This window comes from Manacus candei, unplaced genomic scaffold (assembly GCF_025592945.1).
Source record: "Manacus candei isolate 608988 ecotype Guabito, Panama unplaced genomic scaffold, ASM2559294v1 h1tg000119l, whole genome shotgun sequence".
Taxonomy (NCBI): domain Eukaryota; kingdom Metazoa; phylum Chordata; class Aves; order Passeriformes; family Pipridae; genus Manacus; species Manacus candei.
The window spans coordinates 1,381,794-1,394,729 of record NW_026138167.1 but is presented as its reverse complement, the minus strand read 5'-3'; the positions used below and the strand labels follow the sequence as shown (position 1 = coordinate 1,394,729).

The 12,936-nt window shown below is 39.0% G+C and overlaps 1 protein-coding gene across 7 annotated transcripts in view; it reads left to right on the top strand.

The window, feature by feature from the left end:
- The window catches only part of OTUD7A (OTU deubiquitinase 7A), a 121,772-nt gene that overhangs the window by 52,271 nt on the left and 56,565 nt on the right, over window positions 1-12,936 (top strand). For all 7 annotated transcript variants that reach the window (XM_051770486.1, XM_051770492.1, XM_051770490.1 and 4 more), the window contains one exon: window positions 8,674-8,806. The gene's annotated coding sequence lies outside the window, so the exon portion shown is untranslated. The remainder of the gene's footprint in view (window positions 1-8,673; window positions 8,807-12,936) is intronic.

Below are 12,936 nucleotides of genomic sequence, written 5' to 3'. Positions count from 1 at the left end.
CACATTATGTTGTGCATAAGCAGATCCATTTTTATCTTAATAAAAACAAAAATACTGGCAGCATGAGCTTGGTTCTGATCCATGTTCAAATATTTGACTAGTTGATGGTAGTGACCTTCTTTTCCTGACATCATCTCTTTTACTTTGAAGCTAGTGCTTGAAAAACCAAATTATTATCATCTAGATAAAGTTCAGCTTGTACCTTTTACATTTTCAAGTATTATGGACTCCCCATAGATGGTTTGCTTTTCAGTGTCTACTGACAGGAACTCAAGAAATGAGCTCATTCTGTCTGTCATGAAGTGGAAAATGCTGCTGGTTAATTGACTGGTTCAGCAAAGGGAAAAGCACGAGTTTTTTCCAAAACATATGTGTGTAAGAGAAAAGCTGACTCAAATGAGTGAATTTGCACATCTGCTGGTTTGGGCTGGGGTAGAGTTAATTTTCTTCCCAGTGGCTGAAATGGGGCTGTTTTGGATTTGTGCTGAATAGGGTGATGATGATGATGATGGACATACTTCTGTTATGGCTGAGCAGGACTTGCACAGAGCCAAGGCCTCTCCTGCTTTCCTACTGCCCAGCTGGGGAGGGGACACAGCCAGGACAGGTGACCCCAGCTGAGCAGAGGGACGTTCCAGACCATGAGACACCGTGCTCAGAGTATAAAGTGGGGGCAGAAGGAGGAAGGGGGACATTTGCAGAGGTGGTGTTTGTCTGCCCAAGTCACCCTCACACTCCGGGGCCCTGCTCTCCTGGAGAGGCTCCACACCTGCCTGCCCCTGGGAAGCAGTGAACTGACTCCTTGGTTTGCTTTGCTTTCCCTGTTAAACTGCCTTTATCTCAGCCCGTGGGTGTTCTGGTTTACCCTCCTGCTTCCCTCCCTGCTCCTGCTGGTGGGGGAGTGAGGAAGGGCTGCTGGGGCCGGGCTAGGGCTGGACCACGACAGCACTTACTCTGTCAGGCAAACTGCCTGATTGAGTGCAGTGACTGACATCAAAAACAAACCTATCGCTTTTTCAAATAAGATTCTGCAGAACTAACCAGGGACGTGAGAGTCACCCTGTTTCCCTGTGTCGTGCCCTGTGGTTGGTCACTCCTTAAGCCACCATTTCGATCAACTCACTTGGCTGCTTTTTGCAGGAGGAACATGGTTTCAAGCAAACTCTTTTTTGGGTTTTTTTGTTGTTGTTTTTTTCTTCCTTTTATCTGCTTTATAGTCTTGCCTGTCTGTTGAGCATCTGTCTTATCAAATACTGATCTATTGTGGGACCAACTCCTTGCATGAGATAATAATTTTCTCTTTCCCCCTCCTCCACCCAGCCATTTGTATTTCCTATAAAACCTATCCAAAATTAGGGATCTTTGTTGAAATCATTCCTGCTCCACATCCACAACTTTTTATTCTGAACCAACAGTAACGGGGTTCTTTCTTTGTTCTTGGCATTTCTGGCTAATAAGCAGACCTGCTGGTCAGGCGGAGCAATTTTCTGCCTTACGTCTTCAAAAAAATTCTAATAAATTGACAGTGTGTATAGCCCAAAGTGCTAAAACATTGTTTCTAAAAAAAATCAACAACTCCCAGTCAGCTCTGCTATACATTGAGCTTCTGAGCAGCAGCAAAGCAGAGGAGTTTGATCAATGTCTTTAAAATAAAGACAAAAAAATTAGATGTGTGGAAGGTATTGTCTCTTTGGATAGCTTAAAGGAATTTTTTTTAAGTAATCTGCTTTCCCAGGCTTTTTGTTACAAAAAGCAGAGAAAAATACAGGTATTTCCAAAGTCCGTCTGTTTGAGATGTTTAAAAAGATATAAATATTTCTCTCTGCAGTAGATTAAATTAACAGATATTTATATGCTGAAGCTTGCAGTAAGCTCTACAAAACATGTTCTAATTCCTTAGAGTGATGTTGTCATCACATTTGTCAACTAAGGCTCAAGGAGACTGCAAACTCATTTGTATTTTCCCCTCCTTTCCTGTCGGGCTGTCCATGATGAGCTCTTTGTTTCAGAAGAGATTGTTCTTCGTTCTGTTTACAGGTGCTGTTCTCATATGTGAATTTGGTACATGAGTTTAAAAAATGCAGGCACTGTTGTTATTTTCTTCAGCTGTTGCCTGCAGACATTATTACTCAGTGTGGTGAAGGGTTTTATTCCCCCACCCCCAGGCTTATTTTACAATCAATAGCAGTTCCCATATTCTTTTTTTCTGGCTTCCTGAATTTCCTGGTTTGTACACTGATATTTAATTCCATGTTCTGCTTTTCATAGAATGTAATAATAGATGATGTTGCCAGTGGCAGTTAGAACTAATGTCTTCTTCTTAGAGATGCTGAATGTCCATTAATGTTCATTAATGTCAGAATGTTCAGAAGTTCTCAAAAGTCAGGATGCGCTATTTTAACATCAAATTTGGAATGTCTGTTAGTTGCTAATGCTTTTTTGTGTGTGCACAATTCTTCTGCATTTTCCTTGTAACACTTTACTTGGTTCATCAACTTTCAGTTCTCCTTGTTGAGTCCGAGTATTTCCAGTTAATTATTATTCTTCATATCGCCTGAATTGCAGGAAAAAAATCACAACTTTAGAGGTAGTTACAGCTTATTTATGCTGAGAGAAAACTTACAGAATGTTACCAAATCGATAGATACTTAGGGCATCTAATTTAATTTTTTTCTTTTTGATTAACAGCAATTCTTAATACTAGATAATTTCACACTCATTTTGCTTGAAAATGAAGTGAAATTTATAGCTTACTAATATGTATAAGTCAGAAAAGGAGTTGGAACACAAAAAAGAAACAGATTGAAAGAAAACTATGGAGAATTATACTAGTAGAGTACTACTTTTGCTTTAATTTTTAAAAAGATCTGCACGCTTTGTGTTGTCATTTAAAAATAAATAAATCTTTAATAAGCCAGGACTAAAGCACAAATGACCAAGCTTGCTACTTTATGTCACTGAAGAAAAGTGTTTTCACTTCTTCCTATCATCCCTTCAGGGTATCTCTAATTGGAATGTGAGAGGTCTCTGACAAGTTTTGGAAAATACCTTCAGCATATGTCTTGTCAGTATTTCTGTACTGATATTTCCCAGCAGCATATAAATTGATCTGTGCTCCTGCTGGGAACTGGCCCAAGGCTGTGTCACCCTCAGCTGGTACCTCACACCACTGGGATACGTTTCAGTCCATTTTAGAACAGCTCCTATTTAAATCAGTGGTGTGGAAAGAAACCCAGATGTCCTGTGTGACATGGCCAGTCATGGGGACTCCATTCCCTCCTCTGCCAAGACTGGTTCCTCAACAGCACCTTCAGCTGAAAAAGGCCAGAATCAGGCAGTCTGAAGCTTTGCCTCTGCTAGAAGTTGGCTGTCAGTCCTGTAGGGACTGGTTCACAAGCCAACCCTGAACTGATTTTGTCATTTCCAACAGTCCTCCAAACACAGGAATTGATACCATCAGGCAGACCTGTGCTTATCCAGGTGTAGCTGCATGTGCCAATGGGTCATGGAGAAATCCATCCCCCCCTTTCAAAAACATTTTGTGTATCAATACAAGTCCTTAATGTAGGCCAAACCTGAGCTGTTCAACCTATTGCAGGGTGTTCCTTTGACACTGCTCTTCACTAGGTACAGATATCTATTATTTCCTTCTCTGGGTCTCAAAAGAGACCTTTTCAACTGCAGCAGGCTGTCTCTCAGCAATTTCTTCAGGACTTTATTCAGAGATGGTAATTTTCTGCTTAGATCACTGAACAAAGCTTGCCACATTTTTCCCTTTCCACCATGAGAAGGGATATGGTGAGTTGGCATCAAAAATAATGTGCTTACACCCTCCTGTCCTCCTTTACCCTGGCAGAAAGTTTTGGAAATAACCCCTAATTGAAAAAGTATGGTGTTTTTCCCTAACACTGATACTTTCAGATTTTTAACATAAGCAAAGATTCCAACAATTGAATAGGATTTATGAGAGCAGCTTTAATCCTCCTGTAGTAACTATAGGAATTAGTGTCTTCAGAATTCTTAAAACAGGTTAGTGTCCATTATAATTGATTATAGAAACATTTCAATTCCTTCTCAGTGTAAAAGACGATGCATCAACTTCACTGCATGACTTTCCTATAGGAAGAGCTGAGGAAAAGTTCAGGATTCAGGTTCTGAGCAGCTCCACGACAGGCTGTGACTGCTCACTCACCAGCACAGCTACTGAACTGTTCAATGCCTGTCCTGCTGCATCTGGGATATGTTGTTCCCTACTGTGCAAATGGCAGGAGGGCTTTCTCTCTACATGTGTCTGGTGCATGGATTTCAGTTTTCCTGCTGGATTCTTCACAGACTGTCAGCTACTTACACAGCCTAAGTGAAACACGCAGTTGCTATACTTACATTATGCATCTCCCATACGTTGTGACATGAATCATTCCAGATTCCATGTCTCAAAACTTTATTTTCTCCTTTGTATCTCTAGTTGTTTTAAAATCTTAGAGGCGACATTAAGCCAAAGTTTTTAGGAGGAAGAGGAATTAAGTCTTCTATTCCTGTTAGTTTAGTTTTCCAAACTAAATGCAATAACTGTGGAATGTCATGTTTTGCAGAATTGAGAGTGGGAGTCACAGGGCTGGGGGGAAATCACCAGTTCTATTTTGCTGCATAATGTGTGTGTGTTCTTTCCTGCTGTAGCTAGTTTAGCACAGTACACACTGAGCTGATGTGCTTACTGTTGAATTACAGCACATTATACAAATGTATAATGCAAGCTAGTAGCTTATATGCTTCTAAGGACTTACAAGGTCTCATTTTTTGTACATAATCTGAATTTCAGAAGTTCAATTTTGCTGTTATTTTTATGGTACTTGTAAAAGAGAGTCTGTCACTAAAGCTGTGGGATGAACTAATTGGTGGGATCAGTATTTTTAAGGGGAATGTGGAAAAATCACCATGTTTTACCTTGATGTGAGGAACAATGTAAAGTGAAGAGTAACAGACAGTCAAGCCTTATGTTTAAAATAGCAGCCGAATTGTCTATGGCAAGGCATGAATATGCTGAAGACTCCATTTTAAAAGACTATACTGAACTCTTAATGCGCTGACTGTGCACTTGACACACAATTAAGCATTTGAGCCTTTCCCTAATCTCTGTGTACAAGGAGATAAAGGATGCTTGGAGACTTGTATCAGTAAGACTATTTATACAGAGCTCATCATGCAAACGCTTTTGATGTCCTTTAAGCTTCTACCTTCATATCCCTGTCAACTCAATCCACTGCACACATTTTCTGAGTCAAACCAGCATAAGCCAAGGAGGGGAGAAATGTGTTCCATTTTTCACATGGAAGAACCACTAGTCAGAGTAAGTAAGACTTTTCTAGCTAGAGAAGAAATCTTTTCCCTCATCTGTAACTTGTGAAAGGCTATAGAAACTTAGGACATAGATAAAGCATTTATGTTTCTCATGCAGGGGTTATAAAGAGATTTCAGGGGATGAAGGTTCAGAAAGAAAGAAGATCTGTTTGTATTAGCACTTCAGACTGTCCACAAGGACTGGTCATTAAAATGTTACATCACTGAAGTGGGGAATAATAGAACTGTCACAGGTGTCTGCAGGAACAGGAAACATTAGACAGATCCCTTGTAGATGAGCTGTAGACAGATGCTGTGTGTTGAATTTTGCATCCCTCCCCCCCCCTGTTTTCAACACAGACATCTGCAGGATGTGGCAGTGCCACTTTCCATAGCTAAAATAGAATTATCATATCTTCAAAGCCTGTCCTTTCTCTTTAAGAGGACCTACATACTGATAGTGACCATCTTCATCCTAAAAACCCCTTCCTGCAGGTGATCTTGTTGTTACTTCTTGAATGTTACTGCTTCACTATTATTGGAGATATCTTTTCCCTCATTTTGCTTGAGCTAAATGAAATAACTGCAAAGAACCAATGAGCAGTGTAACTGTAGGTAGGGCCTTGATCTGAATGTACCACTTGCACTGAAAAAGCCAAGTCTTAACAAACTAAGCACAGAGTTGACAATGCAGAAGATAATTCTTTATGTCTGGACTTAAAAGGACTTCAGTGTGCATGTATGGAACAAAAATAATGGAAACAAGCACACACTTGAGACTTTGTGGGGAGATGCTGACCCAAGTTCAACAGATTATTAGCAAAGAAGGTTTTCAGCACTGTGCAGGTGGTCCTAAGCTGCTGAGAAAATTGTAGCAAGTATTTCAATCCTGTGTCAGAAGTGGAAAATGGAACCCCTTTTGAGTTCTGGACAAGCATTGTGTGAGAGTCTCAGAAGAGAATTGAGATACTTCTAAAAACTAAGTTGAGAAAGGTTCTTCAGCTCCTTGTCAGTGATTACTTTGAAATGTCAGACAAATAAGGGAAAAATTAGGAAGATGCTGTGGATATTCATTCTTTATGAAGAACATCTCTGCTCTCTGGCCTCAGCTGATTTTTACCTTCAAAACAACTGTTTGAGATCAAGTTCTTTGTTTTGAAATATATTTGTAGTGTCTTTAGTCTGTGTTTCCTTGTTTTCTTTGCTAACTTCAAACAGAAGTTACTGCAGGGACCATGCAAATGTAAAAAGATAAAAATCTGTCCCCAGAATGATGAAAGAATTGCAGCTGAGATTACCCCCTGAGCCTTTGGATATCTCGTGCTAATTTTGTTCTGTGCACTTATGTCTCTGTGTAGTTTGTCCCAGGCCAAGTTGGGGTCACACAGGGAGTGTTCTTCAGTTTATTGGCCCTCTGGACAGGGAATACAGCAGACAGAGTAAGCAGTATTTGAGGTTGATCTTAAACTGCTGAAGCTCCAGTGCGTTTGTGAGAACTGCCAAAAAGGGCTGAACTCCATGCATTTCCTTGTGCCCTGACAATCATAGTGTCCATGGTAAACTTTTAGATAACTTAGTTACAACAGCAAAGTAAGTGGAATAATTGTTATTGTAGTTTAAATGGTATATTGTGATGTGATAAAAAAGGATGTACTGCAAGCACATAGGTTAAGTCCTCTTTCAACAGAAGAAATAGGTCAAGTGTTGGAAAGGGTTTATTTTTCTGTACAGCAGATGTGTTGAACAAAATTATAGAAATGGTTCAATCGTTGCTTGTTAACATGTAGCTGAAAAAGGGAATACACTTTGACTGCTTGATTATTTCCAGGGCAGATAAGTTACATCTTAGCAGAAGCACAGCAGCAGAAGGGAGTGTGTCGCTGTTTCCCGGAGCTCATGGGGGTTTCAGGGTGTAGATAGTTCAGTTTGCTAACATTGCATGTGTGGAAATGTTTGGGCTTATTCACGGTTGATGGTTATTTTTACCCCATGCAGTTCAAGTATCTTTGAAAGTGTTGGAGCTATTAAAGGTTAATTCTGTAAGTTGAGGGTTTTACAGTTGCTTTTTTTTAAGTTCTGTGAGGGTGATAAAGATAAGGTCATGGGCACGTGGTTTGACTGCATTTCCTTTGCAATGTGTGACATGATGCTCTTTATGTTATTATGAACTATTAAAATAATTTACATTGGTATGAGGATATCTGTAATGTGGGACATTTGTAAGTGCCAACAAAGAATAATTTTTTGGTCAGATTTTTGATTCTTGCATGAAAATATATCACAGTGAAGGGAAAAAAGAAAGGCTGGGAATCTTACTGAGTACTAGATATTACATATATTAGTTCACAAACGCTCAGGAGTTGACTTAGAGTTGAGTGAGTTCACACTTGTTAATTTAGGTACTTAACTCATGTTGCAGTTGAGTTATCATACAGACGACTGGCAGTTTTTGCATAAGAACCATTATCTACTGAGATCTGGCTATTTCTGTAGGTATTCTAGGAAATAATGACAAATAGTACATATGTAACATTCTGTTGTCATATCCTAATTCTCAGAAATTGGGGACTGTGTTATATTTCTACCTATTTTAAAAGCAGTATCAGGAGGAATGTTTTCCATGATGAAAAGGTTTGGGCAGATATCTGTTAAATCCTGATTTTGATAAGGCTGGGCCCAGTTACAAGCGGATGAGTTCATTGAATGGATTAAAAAACAGAAACAGTAAAACTGATTGTAAGTGCCTTTTAAAATAATAAGGTGAAGCTTATAGTAATTGGATTATGTATTTGCAAGTAGCAGGACTTAAGAGATAAGAGTAGATTATATGCAAAGGGAAATGCTGTTTCTTTTAAAAATAAACCCCATGAAATAGTGCCCTTCCTTTCTTGTGCTCATCTCTTTTTTTTTTTTCCATCAAAGAACATGCCTATCCTGATTGAGTCTTCTGCTGAATAACTCTTCACTGGTTCACTGCCTTAGATTGTGGAAGCTTATGAGAAGAAAAGTTAGAAAGGTGTATTTGATGATCTCAGGAAAGAGAACTGTTAGAGGAAATAGAAAGTGTGAATTGCCATTTTTACATAGGACAGCCATAAGGAGATTTTTGTACATTTGTAATTCTTTTTTAAAAAATTATCTGGATTGTGCCCAAGTAATATTCTTTATGCAAATTACTGTATATGGTAATTTATCTGCATGGAGAATAGTATCCATTAGGCTTCTAAGGTCAAAGGTAAGATTGGTTTTAGCAGTTATTATTATTCAAATAGCATGATTATTATTCAAATAGCATGCAATGATTAATATACTACTTCTCTTTTATTTTTTTTTCAGATTTCTCAGGGGACAAAATTTTGCTTATTCATACCTTCTACTGTGGCAAAAATGGATTATTTTCCTCACCAAAAACCAGCAGCATAATGCCCATCCAACACCTGCCTCAAGGAACTCTTATTTAAAGTCTATTGTAAGTCAAATTAAACACTTGCTTAAAGGTAGCTTTAATCAGCTGTGTTTCTATTTACAGCTCAAGAATCAGCAGCCTTAACAGGAGAACTAATCTTAGCAGTCTAGCTTTTCAGCAGCAGCTGTTTGTTCTGAAAGGAAAGCAGAGGAGGAAGTGCTGCAGGGAAGCAGAGCTGGGGCTGAGCTGCCTCCTGAGCCGGGTGTGGTACCTGTGTGTCCACGGGAGAAGGGGCTGCACAGAACTGCACCTCAGAGGCACGAAAACAGGGCTGAGAGGATGATCTGCATTGGAAATGAAGGCTTAGCCTCCTGTTGCTATGACAATTGATTTTAGAAATTGCAGTGTAGGGGCTAAATAACTCAAAATGAAGGAAACTGCAGGGGATTAAGATGGTTTTCAGTGTGTTGGCTGTGGTGCCTACAGGCCCAAGAGTGTCCTTTTTAATGCAAAACTAACTTGAAAAAATTAATGAAACTCCACGTTAGAGGTATCCAAGAATGGTAACTCAGACTTCATGCTTTTTGTGCACTGAAGTTAATTTTATGCATGCAGAGTATATGATAGCTGCTTTTGTGAGAGAAAACAGTGTTTAGGGTTTTAGGCAACCTACCTCCTTCATTTGAGAGAAGGATGACATTTGGGGACGTATGTTCAATATTTCTATACAATATCTTCTTGCCATATCAAGAAAAACTTTTAAATGAGGAAAATGAGGGGACAAAATAAGGAAAAAATTCTGAATGAGGAAGAAATCTAGCTTGTTCATATTGCTTCTTTAGAGATATATTCTAGTGGAAGGAGATGTGTGTTACTTAATGAAAGTGCGTTTAATAAGAGGTCTCAGATTAACATTTGAAATCCTAATTGTTATTATTCTAGTGCAGTATAATACTGCCTACTTCTTTATCACTCCCACAGATAAAAGAATAACTGATACTTGAATTTGTTTTAAAATTAAGGTATTTGTTTTAGGGAAATTCCACCTTTATCAGTGGCATTCCATTTATCCCTTGCACAGTTGCCTTCTGTTAGAACAGAAAGAAAGAAAGGCTGTGAGAGCCTTGTGAATTAGGAAAACACTGTCCATTCTCTGTATCTGTGTTCTTGTATGAAAGAAAAACTGTTACAGCAATGGTATTGTTTTATCCTGAAAAAATGCTGATGCAGGGATGCAAGAGGATCCTTACCTGAAAAGGCTCTGTCTCTTGCTTGGTTTATTTGAGTTCAGGACCTCTGTTTCTGTGGACTTCTTGTTTATTTGTGACATTTTTTCCCTTCTGAGAATGGTAACATTCTCAAGTAAGAAAAATAGTGTTATGAAAACCCTCTGAAGCTCCATGAAAATACAGTGACAGAGTGCAAGTAAAGGACCTCTGTTGTTAACAGTGATGGCAAGTGTTTCACAACATCTTATGAGGACTGAGGTATTTTAAGGTATTGAGTGTCTCCAGCTTTTCTTCAGTCTTCATGCTTTTTCTTCAGTGGGAGTGTGCCATAGCTCTTAAATGCAGAGTGATCTTTTCAAGTTTTCTACTTTCTTTAATCTTAGCCTCCGGTTATAGGTTATAATCTCTAAATCTTAAATAAATCACCTCAAAAGATAATTTAGTGCTGTCCTTTTTCTATAGTTCTATCCTGAAATAATTCAAATAAGCAAATAGTAGACATTTTAAATAGCATTTCTGAAAATTAAAATGTAGCTGTGTTTTAAAAATACTTCCCAGTTGGTCTCTGAACTCTGATGGTATTTATCCTAAAACTGAACTTAAAGTACTTGAACAATTCTCTTCTTCTTTGATGGTTCCCACAGGGCTGAGAATTCTTCAGCACAGCTTCTCTCTTTCTCTGCAATTTACTTGTGTGTCCAATGTATCCGTTCAGGACTACACAAGATACTGAGGAAAATTGATGCAAGTCAATTAAATGTAGGAATTTGAAGAGGGCAGCTTAAATCCCACCAAGTCTCTGTGTGCACTATCCCATTCATAATTAAAGTGGCCTCCAGTGAATTTAGTTTCATTCACTTTGAAGGCAAGATGAGCCAGACCAAATTAAGGCTGCGTTTTATTCTCAGATGAAAGTTTTTGCAAAGGAATTTAATGGACAGAGACAAATCCGGTGAAATTAACTGGATTAGTTTTTCTGAGGTTCATTGTGTAGACAAAACTTCAGTAATCTTAGTTGTTTTATAATCTGACATGTTTTGAGAGTCCTCATTTTATAGTGGACATGTACCCCCCACTTTCCCATCAGGTCTGGTGCACTTACCTTTTATTCAGGTGGTTACTGTTGTTTTGGATCCTTCAACTAATGCCTTTTAATCTATCACTGTAACTTCATGTGCTGGGAAGATCTTTCCCATCAGGCAACTTTTTAGAGCATTTTTTACAGGTTTTGCAGAACTGGGTGATTATTATTGCCAGGTAGCTGTAAGTGCATGTCCCAGAAGCATAGCATGGGTAAGGCTGGAGGGGACCATGGGGGCCACCTGGTGCAGCCCCTGCCATCGTGCTGTCCCTTCTCCAAGGCAAGTGTGCAGTGCCTCTGACTGGAGGGACTGGCCCTTCCAGTGGTAGAACTCAGTCAAGTACAGCTGATTTGAATGGATTAAATATGAGATAGTGTTTGATTTAGGAGCTGGTCTTCCTAGTTTAGTACAGAGGCTTTAAGGAACCTTTTTGGTGAAGTGTCCAACAGCTTAAACAGTACAGTTTGTACAGATATATTTCCTGAATAATGTTTTGTTTCTGTCATTGAAATTCTGTGAGCAGCATGGGTTTAGCCATATAAAACAGATTGCTAAATTTAGGTTCACTTCATGTGTGATCAAAGTGTATAATATAGATTTAGTTCTATGGGAGATATTCTGCCTCTGAGGTTAAAAACTGGCTTTCGCCTCTATATTCTTGGCAGCTAAATCTAGAGGTTATTTGAAGGCTGTTTTAAAAAAGTAAGTGTGAAGCAGGTGGAGTAATCTCTAATCTAATTTGAATGGGATGAATACAAAGTCTAGAAGTAAAATATTTAAGAGATATGCTTGCTTTTCATTCATCTTTAAAATTCTGTGCTGTAGGAGTCTGAGCCTAAATATCTACTCTTAACTTCAATTATTAAGTCCAGTGGAATCTCTGAGATCTGTTCTGAGAGTGTTTGGCTTAAGCAGGTTTACGCATCGTGGGGAAGAGCTGCCTTGTGTCCAGTGATTTCTAGACAGATCTGAATTTCTGGAAGGCTGGAGTATCCTGCTCGTGGACAGCATCAGTGCCATGCAACTTTTAGGGCAGTGCCAGAGTGATTTCGGGGAGATTGAGAGCCTGGAATCTCTGGGAACAGTGAAGTTAGGATGTCCTGAGTAAACAAAAGATGTGGAAAATCTCTTTGTAACCAGTTTTGTAACTTGTCACTCAATCACCTGAGAACGACTTTTGTTAGGAAACAAAGCAAGCTTCTGTTTGCATGTGTTTATTGAGATACTCTGTGTCTTTCCAACTAAAGTCATCATGTCTAGGAAAAAGCCTGTCATGAGAACTGAAGAACTTTCTGGGAAAACTTGATATAAGAATTTCTGTCCAGTTGTTTTTATGGATTTATGGGCTGGTGCAGAACTGACCAATTAGGGTGAACTTTTAAATAATTGAAGGAAAATCCCCAAATGTATTTCAGATATTCAGTATTTTCAGGTGTGACCTAAATACACACTTGATAAGTATTATAGGTAGAAATAGATGATTCAGGTGCCACTGATGTGCATTGAAAGCCCTGTATCATCTGGGATGGCCACATGGGACTGGGCACTATGGCACAGACCCATCACCTTCTGGAGCAACAGCTAAAACCCAGATAGTTTCTTCACACAGAGGTGAGGAATCTTCACTTGTGAAGTACCTGGAACCCAGATAGTCTTCACACAGAACTTCCTATGTGATAGCTAGAATAGCACCAGCTCTCTGACAGACTGTGCACTGGGGTTTCGTTGGTTGGTTGTTTTCTTATATTTGGATTTAGGTGGGGCATTGATATTACTGTAGACTTATCTTCTGCCACCTCATTAATCGAATTAAAATATCCTCCTTAGCTTTGACTGTCATTCTCTGAGCATAGTCTAAGAGGAGAAAGAATTGATTTAGGTC